General features: G+C 36.5%; 1 pseudogene; it reads right to left on the bottom strand.

Moving 5' to 3' along the window:
• Positions 1-19,877: 19,877 nt before the first annotated feature.
• On the bottom strand, positions 19,878-20,461 carry LOC102130977 (PRELI domain containing protein 3B pseudogene; annotated as a pseudogene).
• Positions 20,462-20,758: the final 297 nt, after the last annotated feature.

The following is a 20,758-nucleotide window of genomic DNA, read 5'->3' as shown; positions in this document are numbered from 1 at the left end:
CAAACACAGCAGTATAAAAAAACACAGGAAATATTGAGCATTTCCTACGGAATCTGGTAGACAGCAAGCTTCAGCCAAACAACACGATTAGGGAAACACTGATATAAATACAAGTGGTAGTGATAATTGGTCCTGTTGTTATTCAGAGGACAGTTGTGTTTGTAATATGGACTAAAGTAAATGAGTAGTCATAGGTTATATTAATACTTTTATTTCATGTGTCTGTCCTTGAGAACTAGGAGTCTCAATATGGAAGAAAGAATTTTTAGATGTAACATAGGAGAGGTTAAGTAAAAACCCATAATATTACTTTTGAATTGTGCTTCTTAACATTTCTGTGCCAGGGGTATGATCTTGAAATACCTTTTCCCACTAAAAGACACCAGGAATGATTGAGGAAATAACTGATTCCAGGTCTGGGACAGGAAATGAGTAAGATGAGCCTAGAATATCTTGTTATAACAGGTAGTAAGATGGCTGTCAAACTGGAAGAGGTTCCCATTGGCTAGAGATGGGACAATCTAGCTTTATTAAGGACAGAAAGCTCAATGGATTGAAGCCCATAAAATATGTTTAAATGAATGAGTTCATAATGATATATAATTATTGACAATATTCAGAAGATGACAGGAAACTAATTCATTATCTTGGAACCACCCACCCCATTTTTTAAAAGGAAAGAATAAGCATTTACTATATGAACAATACAAGTGGGTACACTGGGTAACTAAATAGTAGATAAAATAAAACATCTACTTATAAAAAATATTCCAGCTAATAAATAAAGACAAAATGTAGAAATAGAATTTTACTACTCCCAATGAATTCATGGATCTGAATGATGTGCATTAATGGCTGCTGACATCACATGAGAGACACAATAATTGCCTCCAGACTTACCAAAGGGATTTAACCTGAGTCTAATCAAGAGTCTGTTCCCAGCTGCTAATTTGCAGGAAGCACAAGGGACAGAATAATATACTGAACCATGAGTCTGCACCATGAATCTGCAACCAGTGATATCCAGAGTGTGGGAAACCAAGTCAAATGATATATGACATCAAATAGATACAATGTAAGAAAAAGAAAAAGATGGAAGGGAAAATCTGTAGATTAAAAGAGACTTAAAATAGCTAATAAAATATTCAAAATGGGCAAGACTAAACTATTGAGTCCAAAGATACATGCATGCATAGACAATAAAACAAACGAAATAAAAGGCAGCAATTATTATAATATGGAGGTTACCTCTGGAGGGAGGGAGGAAGCTGTGATTGGGATTAGGATATGTGAAGGCTTCTGGAATGGTTGGCAAAGGGCAATTTCTTTTAAAAAATATTTTACTTTTAATTCTTGTGGGTACATAGTAGGTGTATACATTTGTGGAGTACTTGAGATATTTTGATACAGGTATGCAATGTGTAATAATCACATCATGGAAAACGAGGTATCCATTCCTTCTACTATTTATCCTTTGTGTTACAAACCATCCAGTTATACCCTTTTTATTATTTTTAAATGTACACTTTAATTATTATTGACTATAATCCCTCTGTTGTGCTATCAAATACTGGGTCTCTTTCATTCTATGTTTTTTGTTACTCATTAGCCATTCCCACATTTCTACCCCACTCCACTACTACCCTCCTCAGCCTCTGGTAACCATCCTTCTACTCTCTATCTCCATGAGTTCAATTGTTTTGATTTTTAGATCCCACAAATAAGTGAGAACATGCAATGTTTGTCTTTCTGGGGTGGCTTATTTTGGTTACCTTAATGGCCTCCAGCTCCATCCATGTTGTTGCAGATGACAAGATCTCATTTTTTCTTATGGCTGAATGGTACTCCATTGTGTATATGTACCACATTTTCTTTATCCATTCATCTGTTGATGGACACTTAGGTTGCATCCAAATCTTGGCTATTGTGAATAGTGCTGCAACAAACATGGGGGTGCAGATATCCCTTCAATACACTGATTTCCTTTCTTTTGATTATATACCCAGCTATGGGATTGCTGGATCACGTGGTAGCTCTATTTTTAGTTTTTTGAGGAACAAAAAGCCAAAAAAACCCTGTTTTCCAGAGTGGTTATGCTAATTTACATTCCCACCAACAGTGTACGAGGCTTCCCTTTCTCTACATCTTCTCTAGCATTTTTATTGTCTATCTTTTGGATAAAAGCCATTTTAACTGGAGTGAGATGATATGTAGTTTTGATTTGCATTTCTCCGATGGTCAATAATGTTGAGCACCTTTCATATGCCTGTTTGCCATTTGTATGTCTTCTTTTGAGGAATATGTATTTAAATCTTTTGTGTATTTTTAAATTGGATTATTAGACTTTTTTCCCTGCAGAGTTGTTTGAGCTCCTTATATATTCTTGTTATTAATCCCTTGTAAGATGGGTAGTTTGCAAATATTTTCTCCCATTCTGTGGGTTGTCTCTTTACTTTGTTGATTGTTTTCTTTGCTGTGCAGGAGACTTTTAACTTGATGTGATCCCATTTGTCCATTTTTGCTTTGGTTGTCTGTGCTTGTGGGATATTACTCAAGAAATCTTTGCGCATTCCAATGTCCTTGAGAGTTTATCCAATGTTTTATTGTAGTAATTTCATAGGTTGAGGCCTTAGATGTAAGTCTTTAATCCCTTTTGTTTGATTTTTGTATATGGTGAGAGATAGGGGTCTACTTTCATTCTTCTGAATATGGATATCCAGTTTCCCCAGCACCATTTATTGAAGAGATTGTCTTTTCCCCCAGTGTACGTTCTTGGCTCCTTTGTTAAAAATGAGTTCACCATAGATATGTGCATTTGCTTCTGGGTTATCTATTCTATTCCATTGGTCTATGTGTCTGTTTTTATGCCAGCACCATGCTTTGTATATCTCTGTAGTATAATTTGAATCCAATAGTGTAATTCCTCTAGTTTTGTTTTGTTTTGTTTTGTTTTGTTTTGTTTGTTTGTTTGTTTCACTCAGGATGGCTTTGGCTATTCCGGGTCTTTTTGGTTCTGTGTAAATTTTACATTTTTTTTCTATTTCTATGAAGAATGTCATTGGCATTTTAATAGGGATTTTATTGAATCTGTAGATTGCTTTGGGCAATAAGGACATTTTAACAATATTTATTCTTCCAACCTATGAACATGGAATAGCTTTCTTTTTTTGGTGTCCTCTTCAATTTCTTTCATCAGTATTTTATAGTTTTCATTATAGAGATCTTTCACACCTTTGTGTAATGCCTAGGTATTGCATTTTTATTTGTGGCTATTGTTTTTGATTTCTTTTTCATGTTGTTCACTGTTGGCATATAGAAATGCAAATGATTTTTGTATGTTGATTTTGTATCCTGCACCTTTACTGATTTTATTGATCAGTGCTAACCATTTTTTTTTGTTGAGTCTTTAGGTTTTTTCAAATATCAGATCGTATCATCTGCAAACAAGGATAATTTGACTTCTTCCTTTCCAGTTTGGATGCCTGCTATGTCTTTTTCTTGTCTTATTGCTCTAGCTAGGACTTCCAGTACTATGTTGAATAACAGTGGTTACAGTGGGTATCCTTGTTGTGTTCCAGATCTTAGAGGAAAGGCTTTCAGTTTTTCCCCATTCAGTATGATACTAGCTGTGGGTCTGTCATACATGGCTTTTATTATGTTGAGATATGTTCCTTCTATACAGTTTTATTTTTTTGGCAGTTTTCTTTTCTTTAAATCTTAAAGGGATGTTGGATTTTATCAAATGCCTTTTCAGCATCAATTGAAATGATTATGAAGTTGTCATTCTTCATTCTCTTGGTATAATGTACCATATTGATTGGTTTGTATATGTTGAACCATTATTGCATTCCTGGGGAGAAATCCCACTTGGTCGTGATGAAAGCTCTATTTAATGCAATGTTGAATTAAGTTTGCTAGTATTTTGTGGAGGAGTTTTACATCAATATTCATCAGCGATATTGGCCAGTAGTTTTCTTTCTTTGATGTGTCTTTGCCTAGTTTTGGTATAAGGGTAATACTGGCCTCATAGAATGAGTTTGGAAGTATTCCCTCCTCTATTTTTTGAAATAATTTGAGTAGGGTTGATATTAGCTTTTTAAATATTTGGTAGAATTCAGCAGTGAACATTAGGTCCTGGGTTGGGTTGGGTTGGGATGGTTCGGGTTGGTTTGGTTTTTTTTTCTTTTGTTTGTTTGTTTGTTTGTTTTACCGGGAGACTTTTTATTATGGCTTTGATCTCATTACTTGGTTATTGGTCTGTTCAGGTTTTGGATTTCTTCATAGTTCAATCTTGGTAGGTTGTATGTCTCTATGAATTTATCCGTTTCCTCTTGATTTTCCAATTTATTGGCATATAGTTGCTCATAGTAGCCACTAATAATCCTTTGATTTTCTGTGGTACCAATTGTAATTTCTCCTTTTTATAAATCTCTTTTTAAATATTTGCATCTTCTCTATTTTTTTTTTTTTTTTTTTTTTTTTTTGAGACGGATTTTCACCCTGTCACCCAGGCTGGAGTGCAGGGGCACAATCTCCGCCCACTGCAAGCTCCGCCTCCCGGGTTCACGCCATTCTCCCGCCTCGGCCTCCCGAGTAGCTGGAACTACAGGTGCCCGCCACCACGCCCGGCTAATTTTTTGTATTTTTAGTAGAGATGGGTTTTCACCGTGTTAGCCAGTATGGTCTCGATCTCCTGACCTCGTGATCTGCCCGCCTCAGCCTCCCAAGTGCTGGGATTACAGGCTTGAGCCACCGCGCCCAGCCGAGTCTTCTCTATTTTTCTTAGTATGCCTGAAGGTTTGTAAATTTTTTTTTTCAACTTTTCACTGGTTTCAGTCAATATCTTCTTTTTTATATATATATTTCATTTTCATGTATTTCTGCTTTGATCTTTATTATTTCTTTTCTTCTATTAACTGTGGGTTTGATTTGCACGTGCTTTTCTAATTCCTTAAAATGCATCATTAAGTAATTTATTTGAAGTTTTACTTCTTTTTGATGTTGGCACTTATAGATGTAAATTTTTCTCTTAATACTGCTTTTGCTGTATCCCATAGGCTTTGGTATTTTGTGTCTTCCTTGTCATTTGTTTCAAGGAAGTTTTAAATTTTCTTCTTAATTTCTTCATCGACCCACTGTTCATTCAGGAGTATATGTTTAATTTCTGCATGTTTGTATAATTTCCAAAATTCTTCTCGTGTGGCAAGTTCTTGAGCTGTGACATGGTTGGTTGTAAGAGTGTTTGCTTTATAATATTCACTAAGCTATGTATTTGTTGTGTGCTATTTTCTGTGTCTGTTTTATTTTATAATATAATGGTAAAGGAAATTCCATGTGGCTATGCTTTCTAGAGTCTAACCCACCCTATCAAACTTCACCAGGAGCCTCTGATGCAGGACAGGCAAGCCCCAAATTTGAGGCTTATCAAGTGAGGTTTCTTGGCTTTGCCCATGAAAGAATGTGAGGGTTAGCCAGTGGTGGTAAACAGCAACTTTTGGTGAAGTGACAGTGTATAGCAGCAGCAGAAGCGCTGCTCCTTGTGGAGCAGAGCTATCTCATAGGCAGTAGATACCCAGGGTAGCAGCTCAGAGGCAGCTCTGCACTCATATTTATACCCCCTTTTAATTATATGCAAATTAAGGAGCATTTTATGCAATTGCTAGGATGAGGGTGGTAACTTCCAGGTTGCTGGGCCCTTACCATGGAAAGGAGCAGTAACTTCTGGGTGTTGCCATGGCAATGGGAAACTGACATGGCACAGTGACAGGTATATCTTATGGGGAGGTGCTTCCACCCTGGGTCCGTTTTAGTTAATCTTCAACTTGGTCCAGTGTCTGAGCCCCACCTCCAGAGTCTAGTCCTGTCTCTTACCTCACCTTAATCTCAAAGTGTTACTTTTTCCTCAAATGCCATTCTTTATTTGTTTTTCAAGATCTCAGCTCAGGCACAAGCCTAATACATCATGGTTTGCTAGGGGACAAGTCCTAATTTTCCTGGAGTGTTCCCTTTCTTTCTTGAAAGTGTCTCTGTTTGGGCAATGAAGTGTATAGTATAGCCACCCTTCTAATAAATAATGCTATCTCCTGAAACTGGATCCTTTCCTTACTCCTTATACGAAAATTAATTCAAGATGGATTAGAGACTTAAATGTTAGACCTAATACCATAAAAACCCTAGAGGAAAACCTAGGTAGTACCATTCAGGACATAGGCATGGGCAAAGACTTCATGTCTAAAACACCAAAAGCAATGGTAGCAAAAGCCAAAATTGACAAATGGGATCTCATTAAACTAAAGAGCTTCTGCACAGCAAAAGAAACTACCATCAGAGTGAACAGGCAACCTACAGAATGGGAGAAAATTTTTGCAATCTACTCATCTGACAAAGGGCTAATATCCAGAACCTACAAAGAACTCAAACAAATTTACAAGAAAAAAACAAACAACCCCATCAAAAAGTGGGCAAAGCATATGAACAGACATTTCTCAAAAGAAGACATTCATACAGCCAACAGACACATGAAAAAATGCTCATCATCACTGGCCATCAGAGAAATGCAAATCAAAACCACAATGAGATACCATCTCACACCAGTTAGAATGGCGATCATTAAAAAGTCAGGAAAAAACAGGTGCTGGAGAGGATGTGGAGAAATAGGAACACTTTTGCACTGTTGGTGGGACTGTAAACTAGTTCAACCATTATGGAAAACAGTATGGCGATTCCTCAAGGATCTAGAACTAGATGTACCATACGACCCAGCCATCCCATTACTGGGTATATACCCAAATTATAAATCATGCTGATTTATAAATCATGCTGCTATAAAGACACATGCACACGTATGTTTATTGCGGCACTATTCACAATAGCAAAGACTTGGAATCAACTCAAATGTCCATCAGTGACAGACTGGATTAACAAAATGTGGCACATATACACCATGGAATACTATGCAGCCATAAAAAAGGATGAGTTTGTGTCCTTTGTGGGGACATGGATGCAGCTGGAAACCATCATTCTTAGCAAACTATCACAAGAACAGAAAACCAAACACCGCATGATCTCACTCATAGGTGGGAACTGAACAATGAGATCACTTGGACTCGGGAAGGGGAACATCACACACCGGGGCCTATCATGGGGAGGGGGGAGGGGGGAGGGATTGCATTGGGAGTTATACCTGATGTAAATGACGAGTTGATGGGTGCTGACGAGTTGATGGGTGCAGCACAGCAACATGGCACAAGTATACATATGTAACAAACCTGCACGTTATGCACATGTACCCTAGAACTTAAAGTACAATAATAATAATAAAAAAAAATGCTATCTCCTTTCTGTCCAGATTCAGACTTACTGAGATATAGCCCAGAAACCCAACTGATAGAAAGCAAAATTTCAGCTTCATAACTGATACAGCTGGTGGAGAATGAAGCTGTAGGTCTTGTTAACATCTTACCCCCAAATTAGGCAGATGTACCACCTAGACACAAGCAGCACTGAACAGCATACCACCACTGCCCTCCACCCAGTCTGCAGTGGGGCCACCTCATAGAACAGCAGAGGAATGAGTAAGGGAGGGTAGGGGGCAAGAAAGGCCAATAGTGTTACTCTGCAGTGCTTCCCCTGCATGGAAACGTGAATCTGTGGAGAAGAGGTTTCCTCTGCAACTGTCACACATTTAAAATGAGGGCAGTTATGTGTATGGTTTTTCTACAGCTCTGTTCCATGGGTCACTTGGGTGCATTGAGCAAGTGCACAGGTTGGTTTAACTTGGACTGGGATTTTGTTAGGTGACTGCTAAGGACTAATATCAACCAACCATAACCTATAAATTTATTTGTCTCAAACCAATCAACCCTATAAAATATAAACCAAGGCGGGGGGAGGGGGAGGAAGTCAAACATTGGCCTTTTTTCAAAGTGATAGTGATATTGTGGTTATGTTAAAAAGAGATACTATCTTTAGAGATGTATAAGGAAACAGTTACGAATGAAATGGTAGCATGTCTGGGATTGTCTTTGAAATAATCTAGTGGGTGGCCACATGGTGGCTCACGTCTATAATATCAGCACTTTGTGAGGCTGAGGTGGGGGAATCACTTGAACCCAGGAGTTCGAAACCAGCCTCGGCAACATAGTGAGACCCCCATCTCTACAAAAACAAAAATCTAGTGGGAATGGGACTAGGTAAAACAAGATGGTCTACCTGTTAATAATTGTTGACACACCTTTTATATTTTTAAAAGCAGTCATCCATATTGTCACATTGCTGAAGCACAATAAGGATGGTGAAGGCTAAGAAATACCCTTGGACTGAGTTGCTAGGAAGTCACTAGTGACCCTTAAGAGAGAAGTTTTGTAGATTTTTGAAGAGTCAAGAGAATGGAAGTGTAACCTGTATTTCAAGTCTTGAAGGAAGGAGAAATTAGGAAGTCAAAGAGCAAAGGACATAGAACTGCTGGCAATAGAAAAATATAATGTGCACTGTCTTTCTTCTTTATTTCACAAATGTACACAAAACAAATTTAGAATTCTTTTTAATGGTAGGATCAAATTATACATTATTACAGAGGGAAATACACAATTAGTAAAATGAAGAAATATTTAAATACTAAAAGTACTTCGGAGTTTACTAGGGTTTGAACAATCATTGTTCATTTCTTTAACTTTTCACTTAAAAATAATTTCACACTTACAAAAAAGTTGTAAAAACAGTACAAAGGATATCTGCAAGCCCTTTGCCCAGATTCCCAAAAGCTTATACCTTACCCAAGGATAGTAAAATTATCAGAATCAAGAAAGTAGCATTGATACAGTACTATTAATTAGTGCATATCAAACTTCAGCAAACATTCCATGAATTTCCTTTCTGGTACAAGACCTAACCCAGGATTCCATGATGGATTTAGGTATCATGTATCCTTGGGTCTTTTAATCTGTGCTAGTTCCTTGGTCTTTTTTGTTTATGTGTCTTCCATCAACTTTGACACTTTTTGAAGAGCATTGACTGACCAGTTATTTTGAAGAATGTCACTCAGTTTGAATTTTTCTGATGTTTCTTCATGATTCAAATTAGGTTATGCACCCTTTGGCAAGAAGACCATAAAATTGATATTCAATGCATTATATTGAGAAGCACATGATATCAACTTATTCCATTACTGCCCATAACTTTTAATCACTTAAGAGGATTCTACCATGCTTTTCCAACAGTTATTCTTTTTCCATGGTGATTAATATGCATCTTATGGAAAGATACTTTGTGACTCAGTAAACTATTCTGTATCTCATCAAACTTTCACTCAGAAATTTAAGAATTTATCAATTATTCTTGTCTGAAGAAAAATGATTACTGTGATGTTTGCCAAATTGATTTTCCATTTTCATCATTCCTTTGTCTAACATCTATAAGTTGGAAGCCTACTGTGAGAAGATTTTACTTGTTTATTTATACCATTGTGGGCCCTTGGTTTCTTATTTTAGTTTATGGGTTGTAATCCATTACTATAATTTTTTCTTGTTGTTACTTAAATTTTCTCAAATCTGACCATTGAGAACCCCTCTAAGTTGATTGCTGTGTCCTTTTGACATATTTTAAGTTGTTCCCACTGGAAATAAAGACACGCTAAAAATATTGGCTTAGATGCTGAGAAGATAAAATCCAGAGACTTCTGGAGGCTCATCCCTTCCTCTTTTTCACCAGCTTGGAAAGAAGCTGATTCTTCAGAAGAATAGGCTATCCAGAGGCTGACCTCAGGACAGTTCCCCTTTCTAAGAAGGCCATCTCCTTTCCATGAAGTTCCCACTGTTTTACAGGTGTCTAGAGCTTTCCTGGCCCCCTTCTGTGCTTTGTTAACTACGTAAAGTGGCACAGGCGTGGGGTCCTTCCTCCAGTGTGCTTTCCATGGTATGCCTGGGTATCCACGACTCGAGATTGCCTCACTGCAGGATAGCAAGAGGATGGAGCTCATAACCTCTGATGCTTCTTTGACTGCTTTTTCCTAAAAATCTTATTTTATATTTATATCGTGTGGTGTCCATGTCCTGTTTTCACAACAGATCACAGAACGCAACCCTATCATTTAGATTGTACTCATGTAATAATTTTAAAGAATATTATAATTTTCCCCATGATGAAATTAATTATTGTGAGTACCACATAGACTAATACATACACTCACTCTATGTAAGTTTTTACAAAATTATATGTGTCATTTTATACTGATTTACAGTATTTCTATGTTTTAATGGTGTAAAAATGAACTACTACTTAAACACGATGTTATGAATGATTAGAAAATGGATGAAAGTGACAGTAAGTTAACAATTATTCTAAGTATAATGTACAATGAAAAATTAACAAGTCCAAATTAAGTTTTTAGGGTATTTTACATTAGACTACAGTCATGCATTGCTTAATGACAGAGATATCCTCTTCTGAGAAATGCATCATTAGAAGATTTTGTCATAGTGCAAACATCATAGCGTGTACTTACACAAACCTAGGTGGTACAGCCCGCTACACACACAGGCTGCATAGCTTATTGTTCCTAGGCTACAAACCTGTACAGCATATTAGTGTATCGAATACTGTAGGACACTGGAACACAGTGTAAGTATTTATGTCTTCATCCATATCTAAACATAGAAAAGATATAGTAAAAATACAATATAAAAGATAAAGAAATGGTACACCTGCCTCAGGCACTTGCCATGAGAAGAACTTGCGGAACTCAAAGTTACTCTGGGTGTCAGTGAGTGAGTGGTGAGTGAATGTGAAGGCCTAGGACGTTGCTGTACACTACTGTGGACTTTATAAACACTGTATGCTTAGGCTACACTAAATTTATAAAAATTATTTTTCTTTCTTCAATAACAAGTTAACCTTAACTTATTGTAATGTGTTTTACTTCATACATTTAAAATTTTTTCTAACTTTGACTTTTGCAATAACACTTAGGTTAGAACACAAACATATTGTATAGCTGTACAGAAATATTTTCTTTCTTTATAGCCTTCTTCTATAAACTGTTTTCTATTTTTGAAAATTTTAGGGGTCCAGTGTGACAGTTTGCATTGTAATCCCAGTACTTTGGGAGACCAGTGTGGGAGGATTGCTTGAGCCCAGAAGTTTGAGGCTGCAGTGAGAGCTATGCTTGTACCATTGCACTCCAACTTGGACAAAAACATACGGTAGCCTAGGCCTACACAGGATCAGGATCATCAGTATGACTGTCTTCCACCTCCACACCTTGCCCCACTAGAAGATCTTCAGGGGCAATAGTACACATGGAGCTACCATCTCCTATGATAGCAATGCCTTCTTCTGGAATACACCTGAAGGATCTGCCTGAGGCTGTTTTGCAGTCAACTTTTTAAAAAACAAGTAGACATAGTACACTCTAAAATGATGATAAAAAGTATTGTCTAATAAATACATAACCCAGTAGCATAGTCATTTATTATCGTTATTAAGTGTTATATACTATACACAATTGCATGTGCTATGCTGTCATAGACTGGCAGTGTGGCCCATTGCTGACTGAAACATCATCATGTGGTGCACGACTGTAAGTTCAGGTATGGGCTATAAAGAAGCAAATATCAGTACAAATTTACACATTTTTATGACAAAATATTTTGTTCAGTTTAATTGCTTTTAATTTTTTAAGAATTGAGAATGATCATATTTTCTGAGGTCTTCCTTTAATTTTTTGAGTGACTTCTAGACCCTAATGGATATGTTGTGTTACTGCAGGGGTATCCTGTGAGGGTGGAGCTTGAGACTCTTGGCGTTTAAAAGGGGGCAGGGATTTAAGGTGAAAGGAGGCAAAGAGATATGCTAAAAGGGAAAGAAGGAAAAAAGGAAAGACAATTCAAGGAGGAAATTTTAACATCTATTCAGAGTCAAAATCATATTTGGCTCTGATTTGGCAGCTGAAAATAGAGAATCTCAATTTTTGATTAAATTATGTAGTATATGCAGTAGGATGGGCTGGTGGGGTGAAGAGTTGATGCTCTGAAATGAGACCAACCTGGGTTTAGTTCCAGTGCCACCACTTATGAGCTGTGTGACATTAGACAAGTTCCTGAACATTCCTGAGGCTTGTGTAAAATGACAATGTTTGTTGTAAAAAACTTAGCACAGTGAGTAGACCATAATAAACCCTCTGTTAAGTGTGAGCTATCACCATTGTCTGAGATCAAACAATGGGGCCGTCATTTAATTATACACTTAATATCAGTCTGAGACTATTAGGGTGAAAGTGATGCCAATGAAAATGATCAATAATTTTGCGGTTTTACAGAAACATGGAACAGGCTCCATTTATGTACATAAATGAATCTGAGACATTAAAAGCTCCCTGCCTAGGGCATTCTCAAGGATCCTGCCTCTCCTATATCATAATTAAATCCATTGTAACCACTGAGCTGAAGCTGTGGACTCATTAGTTCCTGAAAGTTGACATTTAAAAACTGTGGATGGAGCTAATCTGAGGGTGGAAGAACACTGTATGGAGGTAGTACATGACTATTGAGAAAAAGGTGTTACCTTTTCTCACACAAAGTTTGACCACTTGAAGTTCAAATGAATGTGGGTTGATTGAAAATGCCTGGTGGTGTCATTTAGCTGTTTCTTAAAAAGGGGTTTGAAGACTTTAAGCTGTAACATTTGAGCCTGTGGAGCTAAACAGATGCTTTCAGGGACTTGGTGTGAGTAATGTTCTCCTATTATAGCCTGGGTCATAATTCATCAAATATTGCTGTAGTGGCCTGGAAGAGGCAATGTATCTCTTGAGTGTGCACAGGGGATGTATTCTAATGCTGGAAGATCTGGTTCAGTAACCAAAAACATATTTAGAGCTAAAAATGAAAATTCCAATGGGAAATCCCATGATTTAAATAAACGTTTGGGCTGGGCGCAGCGGCTCATGCCTGTAATCTTAGGCTTAGGGAGGCTGAGGTGAGAGAATTGCTTGAGGCCAGGAGTTCAAGATATGCCTGGGCAGCACAGAAAGACCCTATATCTACAAAAATAAAGAAATTATCTGGGCATGTGGTGCCTGCCTGCAGACCCAGCTACTTGGGAGGCTGAGGCGGGAGGATCACTTGAGCCCAGGAGGTCGAGGCTCCAGTGAGCTATGATTGCACAACTGCGTTCCAGCCTGGGTGACAAAGCAAGACCCTGTCTCTAAAATAAATACACAAACAAATAAATTTCTAGAGGATCTGCTTCAAGTTAGCTAATCATCAGGTCCCAAGATGTTGATGCCATTTGTGCTCAGAACAGAACAAAGCTCTCGTGGGAACAGAATTATTACTAATTTTAGTTTTTCAGTATAACCATTAGCATCTTTGCTCCAGTCGTAGAGCAGCCGAGTCCTGGTGATATGGGTTGTTTTTGTGCTGTTGGAGATGACAATGTCACACTTGTTTTAGTGTATTTTTCACATTTTTCCATGAGTTGCCTGAAGTCATTCATTTAGTGGGTTATTGCCTTGGATTGTGTTTAACTGCTCTCAAGACTTCTGGAAATATTTGAAGCACAGGACAGGTGTGGCCAGCCTAGCCACCTTCTTATTCTTATCTCCACAAATGATCAGACTAGCAGTTCAATTAAGAGAAAATGCTTCCTAGCAAACTACTAGCCTGTTTGCTGAATGAGGTACTGTGGCATGGAAAATGGGGCCAGCCCTTGCAGTATTTTAGTTTAATTCACCTGCCTAATATGAAATAAAATCTCCACTTGTCATCATTGGAAAGTAGAGAGAAGAGGGCAAAAGCAGAAAGAAGATGTCGAAAACACACCAATAAGCAAGCCATATTCTCTAACTTCTGACCCAAGGACCATCACTTTGCTAACAAGAATTTTCAATGAATTGCACCAATTCTTCCTTCTTATTCTATTTTCTTGTTTTTTTCTTTCAACTTTTATTTTAGGTTCAGTAGGTACGTGTGCAGGTTTTTTACAAGGGTAAATTGCATGTTACTGGAGTTTGGTGTACAAATGATACCATCACCCAGGTAGGGAGCATAGTACTGAATAGTTTTTCAACCTTTACTCCCTCTCACCCTCTCATCCTCCCCACTCTAGTAGTCTCAGGTTTCCATTGTTCTCATGTTTATGTCCATGTGTACTCAATATTAGCTCCTACTTATGAGTGAGAACACGTGATATTTAATTTTCTGTTCCTGCCTTAGTTTGCTTATGATAATGGCCTCCAGCTTCATCTATGTTATTGCAAAGGACACAATTTCATTCTTTTTTATGGTTGCATAGTATTCCATAGTGGGTATATACCGTATTTTCTTTATTCAGTCCACCATTGATGAGCATCTAGGTTGATTCTATGTCTTTGCTATTGTGAATAGTGCTGTAATGAAAATTTGTGTGTGTGTGTGTGTGTCTTTTTGGTAGAATGATTTATTTTCCTTTGGCTAAGATTGCAGTGTCAAATGCTAGTTCTGTTTTAAGTTCTTTGAGAAATCTCCAAACTGCTTTCCACAGAGGCTGAACTAATTTACATGACAACCAATAGTGTATAAGTGTTCCCTTTTCTCTGCAACCTTACCAGCACATGTTATTTTTAGACTTTTTATTAATAGCCATTCTAACTGGCATAAGATGGTATTTCATTGTGGTTTTGATTTGCATTTTTCTAATGATTACTGATGTTGAGCTTTTTTCCATGTATTTGTTGGCCACATGAATGTCTTCTTTTGAGAGGTGTCTGTTCATGTCCTTTGCCTATTTTTAAATGAGATCATTTGTTTTTTGATCATTGAATTTTTAAGTTCCTTATAGATTTTGGATATTAGACCTTTGTCAGATGCATAGTTTGTGAATATTTTCTCCCATTCTGTACGTTGTCTGTTTACTCTATTGATAATTTCTTTTGCTGTGCAGAAGCTTTTTAATTTAATTAGTTTCTACTTGTCAGTTTTTGGTTTTGTTGAAAATGCTTTTGTGGACTTAGACATAAATTATTTCCCAAGGTCCATGTCTGGAATGGTATTTTCTAGTTTTTCTACTAGAATTTTAATAGTTTTACATTTTACATTTGAGTGTTTAATCCATCTTGAGTTAATTTTTGTATATGGTGAGAGGTAGGGGTCCAGATTCAATCTTCTGCATATGCCTGCCAAGTTATCCCTGAACAATTTGTTGAATAAATAACAGAAGTCAATTTACCATTGCTTTTTATTGTCAATTTTGTTGAAGATCAGGTGGTTATAGGTGTGGCTTTATATCTGGGTTTTCTATCCTGTTCCATTGGTCTATGTGTCTGTCTTTGTACCAGTACCATGCTGTTTTGGTTACTGTAGCCTTGTAGTATAGTTTGAAATCATGTAGTAAGATGCTGCCAGCGTTGTTCTTTTTGCTTATAATTGCTTTGGCTATTTGGACTCTTTTATGGTTCCATATTAATTTTAGAATCGTTTTTTCTAATTCTGTGAAAAATGACGTTGGTAGATAGGAATAACAATGATTTTGTAAGTTACTTTGGGCTTATGGCCATTTTAACAATATCGATTCCTCTAATCCATGAGCATGTAATGTTTTTTCATTTGTTTGCGTTATGTCTGATTTATTTCAACAGCATTTTGTAATTCTCATTGTAGAGATCTTTCACCTCTTTGGATAGCTGTATTCCTAAGTTGTATTAAAACATTGTTTTTCTGGTTATTATATATGGGATTATGTTCTAGATTTGGCTCTCAGCTTGAATATTATTGGTGTATAGAAATGTTACTGAGTTTTGTACATTGATTTTGTAACCTGAACCTTTAGTGAAGTCATTTATCAGTTCTAGGAGCCTTTTGGCAGATTTCTTGAGGGTTTTCTAGGTATAGTATTGCATTGTCAGCAAAGAGAGATAATTTGATTTCTTCTTTTCCTATCTGGATGCTTTTTATTTCTTTCTTTTGCCCGATTGCTCTGGCTAGAACTTTCAGTACTATCTTGAATAGGAATAGTGAGAATAGGCATCCTTGTCTTGTTCCAGTTCTTAAGGGGAATACTTCCAGTTTTTGCCCATTCAGTATGATGTTGGCTATGGGTTTGTCATAGATGGCTCTTATTATTTTGAAGTATGTTTCTTTGATGCCTAGTTTGTTGAGGGTTTTTAACATGAAGGGGTGTTGAATTTTATTGAAAGTCTTTTCTGCATTTATTGATATGATCATATGATTTTTGTTTTTAATTCTCTTCAAGTGGTGAATCACACTGATCGAGTTGTGTATGTTGATCTAACCTTGCATCCTGGGGATAAAGCGTACTTGATCATGATGAATTAACTTGTTGATATGCTGCTGGATTCAGTTTGCTAGTATTTTGTTGGGCCAGGTTTTAGTATCAGAATGATGCTGGCCTTGTAGAATGAGTTAGGGAGAAGTCCCCCTCTCCCTGATTTCTTGGAATAATTTTAGTAGGATTTGTACTAGCTCTTTGTTGTATGTCTGGTAGAATTCAGCTGTGAATCTGGCCCAGGAATTTTTTAGCTGTTAGGTTTTTTAAATTACTGATTCAATTTTGGAACTTGTTATTGGTCTGTTCAGGGTTTCAGTTTCTTCCTGGTTTATTCTTGGGAGGTTGTGCGTTTCCAGGAATTTGTCCATTTCTTCTAGGTTTTCTAGTTTATGTGCATAGAGGTGTTAGTAATGGTCTCTGAGGACTTTTTGTTTGGTGGGGTCAGTTGTAATGTCATCTTTGTTGTTTCTGATTGTACTTATTTGGATCTTCTCTTGTTCTTTCTTTGTTAACCTAGCTAGTGGTGTATCATTATTATTTATTATTTGAACAAAACAAACTTTTGGTTTCATTGATCTTTTTAATAGATTTTTGAGTCTCAATTTCATTCAGTTCTACTCTGATTTTGGTTATTTCTTTTCTTCTGCTAGCTTTGGGGTTAATTTGCTCTTGTTTTTCTGGTTCCTCTAGATATGATGTTAGGTTGTTAATTTGAGATCTAACTACTTGATGTATGCATTTAGTACTATAAACTTTCCTTTTAACACTGTTTTAATGGTTTTCTAAAGACTTTGGTGTATTGTATCATTGTTTTCATTAGTTTCAAAAAGTTTTTTATTTCTGTCTTAACTTTGTTCGTTACCCAAAAGCTATTCAGGATAAAACTGTTTAATTTCTATATAATTGTATTGTTTTGAGAGATCTTGATATTGATTTCTATTTTTTTTCCACTATCATTTAAGAGGGTGGTTAGTATGATTTCAGTTTTTTAACAATTTATTGAGACTTGCTTTACAGCCGAGCATGTGGTTGATCTTGAGTATGTGCCATATGCAGATAAGAAAAACGTAATTCTGCTGTTGTTTGGTGGAGTATTCGGTAGATGTCTATTAAGTCCAATTAGTCAAGTGTTGAGTTTAAGTCCAGAATATCTTTGTTAGTTTTCTGCCTTGATGATGTGCCTAATGCTGTCAGTGGGGCTGTTGAAGCCTGCCACTATATGTGGCTAAGTTTCTTTTTAAGTCTCTAAGAACTTGTCTTATGAATCTGCGTGCTCCAGTGTTGGGTGCATGTATATTTAGGATAGTTGAGTCTTCCTGTAGGACCATTTATCATTATGTAATGCCTTTCTTTGTCCTTTTTGATCATTTTGGTTTAAGGTCTTTTTGATCTGATATAAGAATAGCAATCCCTGCTCTTTTTTTGTTTTCTATTTGCATGATAGATCTTTCTCCATCCCTTTGCTTTGAGCCTATGGGTGTTATGTGTGAGATGGATCTCTTGAAGACTGCAGACAGTTGGGTCTTTGTTCTTTATCCAACTTGCTACTCTATGTCTTTTTAATGGGGCATTCAGCCTGTTTACATTCAAGGTTAATATTGATAGATGAGGGTTTCATCTTATCATTATGTTGTTGGCTGGTCGTTAGGTAAACTTGATTGTATAGTTGCTTGCTAGTGTCAGTGGGCTATGTAGTTAAGTGTGCTTTTCTTTTTCACTTAAAAGAAAGTTTTTATTAACAAAAGTTTTTCTGAATCTACTTTTCAACTTTAGTATTAAATAGTCCAAATGTTTCATTTATGAACACTTATTCCAGTTTAGTCCTCTTAAATACATTTGCTTGCTGTGTATTTATGTTTAACAGGTAAAAGCTATCAATTACCAGCTATTTCAAAAAAGGTAGCTAACTACACTGGAAAATGAAAATTTATAGAATTGTATCATTAGATCAGAGTTTAAAAAATCAAAGGATAAGGATTTGTTTAAAAATTTCTTATCTTTAGGGCATTACACCTTTTTCAGAACAGGTGTAATTTGCAGAAATTATACAAGGTAGATTTTCACCAAATATCAATTATTTAGTGATTTTTTTTAGCTGAAATGTTATTTCACTTGTAAAAACTGTCTCTGGCTACAAAAAAGAATCAGAAAACTTATTAAATTTAACCTGCTTTTACTAATGTCTTAAGAATTCTTAAGCTAAACAATTTTTAAGTAGAAAAATGATTGTTTAAAATAGTTTGTTATGCTATTGCTGTGGTTTATGTATATATATTAACTGGTTTCTTTGATAGGAAACATGACTAGAAGTTTATCACACATTAAGCACAGTAAAATAAAGGCAAGAGCTAATCACCTTGTAGCTAAAATACTCTCTAGGCAACAATTGCAAATGTCAAAGCTATTATTTAGTGGTTGATAATTGCCTGCTACAAAATATAAAACTAGGTACATTTACTGAATGGTTTTTCAATTTGAAGTTGCCCTCTGACATCCCAAATAAGGAATCCCCATAAGTAAAAGCTGCAGTACAATTCACTTAGTGGTTAGTTTCAGGCCAAGCTTCCGCCCACCATTATCCTTGTTCTTCCCCACCACCCACAAATCCTGCAGTGGCACTGTATTATTAAAAACATTAAGTACCTGGGGTTTATGCTTCAGAGCAAGACATCATTTGAGTAACTTCAAATGATATACAGCTCCTTCATGTAAAAAAGATGTTTTTTGGTCACAATTACTTCAAAAAGTGATTATATTCAAATAATCTGACATATCATACCTTAGCAATTACAAAACCATGATTTTAACACATGAAAATTTTTAAGTTAGGCAAATGTGAAATGCTAAAAGATGTGAACAGCTGTTCTTCTATTTAAGTTAGAGCACTGCAAAACCCAGGTAATGACTTTATTTTTTTTTTTCAGTAAACATAACCAGCCCATGGTACAGCATGCTAAATCACAAAGTACAAATCCAAGGAAGTTAATACCTTTACTAAGATACAAAACTTTGGCAAATCAATAGTGTACTCTGTAATGAAACCATACTTTTGTTGGAGTCTTGTTACTTTAGTGATAATTTTCACTCCAAAAATATTTAAGTACCAAATCAAAACACTGGTTTTGAATGGTGGTTTATAGCACGGCAAGTTATTTTACTCAAAATATATTATAAAACTACACAATTTCTCCTTTTAAGTGAGTTCCCTTGTGCAAGCTGTTGAAGTGTACAGCAGCAGGGCAATGGGCATCTATAGGAGGTAGCTCTGCTCTGTTCTGGGGTTGGTACAAAGTCAGGTGGAGTTCCAATACAGAAAAAGCTTGAAAATTCTACCTTAAGGAGATTCAATATCAATACCAATTTCCAAGGAGTTCTTGTTGAATTTTCACAGAAAGACTGGAACCCTCAAAATCAGATAGTAATTTCAAACAACATTAATTTCAGATGATCCCTTTTATTTAGAGGCCCTGAATCCATTTTGATCAAAAATTACATAGACTTACACCAGCTTATCAAAAAAAAACTACCTAAAATATAGTTGTATTTTTAAAATAACAAATAAATACACAGTCAGCTTGGAGAGACCTGGGCTACCCAATGTTATCTACCAACTGTCATGATCACTTCTCTGCAAATGCTGGTGCTGCCATTGGAGTCCTTATACTTCCTCTTACTGAGGCTGTCAGTTCCTCAATCTCAGCATTTAATTTATATATTGCCCATTCTATTGCTTCTCGACCTTTACTAGCATTTGAGGATATCATACTTGCCATCAGTTCTTCAAAGTAACTGCTGAGGCTAATTCCTTTCATGGTGATTATGGCTTCTTGAGTCAAAATAGTTTTTTCTGGGTCCTGAGGATATAGTTTGTATATAAGTCTCTCATCTACTGAAACCATATTTGTAAATGAAATATTAGTAGATTCAAGTTCCATTGTTTTCTCTACAGGATCAACTACAGAATGTTCTTGCGTGTATGTTTTCATTCTTGTTGCACCAATAAGAGACTTCACAATGGAAGGCAGTCCCCACTCTGTGCTGAGAAGTCTGTGGCTGTGTAACTTTCCAGAGGGATCTATATGTCTGTCCAACACATCAACTCCAACCACAGTTGGTTCATAGGGTTTGGGTATTTCTGCATTGCAGCTGTTGTAACAGTTTCCCACGGGTGGTCAAAGACGTGCTCCAAAGTCCAGATCTTCATGGTGCCGGTGGCCTGAGTGATGTCCGGGTGGTGCCAGGGACAACAGTGCCATATTTAGCACTTCCTTAAGGACCTTATATAAGGCAGGCCTAGTGGTAAAACATTTCCTTATTATTTGCTTGTTTGAAAAGGATTTTATTTCTCCCTTGCTTATGAAGCTTAGTTTGGCTGGATATGAAGTTCTTGGTTGGAAGTTCTTTGCTTTAAGGACACTGAAAATAGGCCCCCAATCTCTTCTAGCTTGTGAGGTTTCTGCTGAAAGGTCCACTGTTAACCTGATGGGGTTTTCTTTTTAAG

Source organism: Macaca fascicularis, chromosome 3 (genome assembly GCF_037993035.2).
Source record: "Macaca fascicularis isolate 582-1 chromosome 3, T2T-MFA8v1.1".
Lineage (NCBI taxonomy): Eukaryota > Metazoa > Chordata > Mammalia > Primates > Cercopithecidae > Macaca > Macaca fascicularis.
The sequence above is the reverse complement of the archived record's forward strand: the minus strand, read 5'-3'. Positions and strand labels throughout refer to the sequence as shown.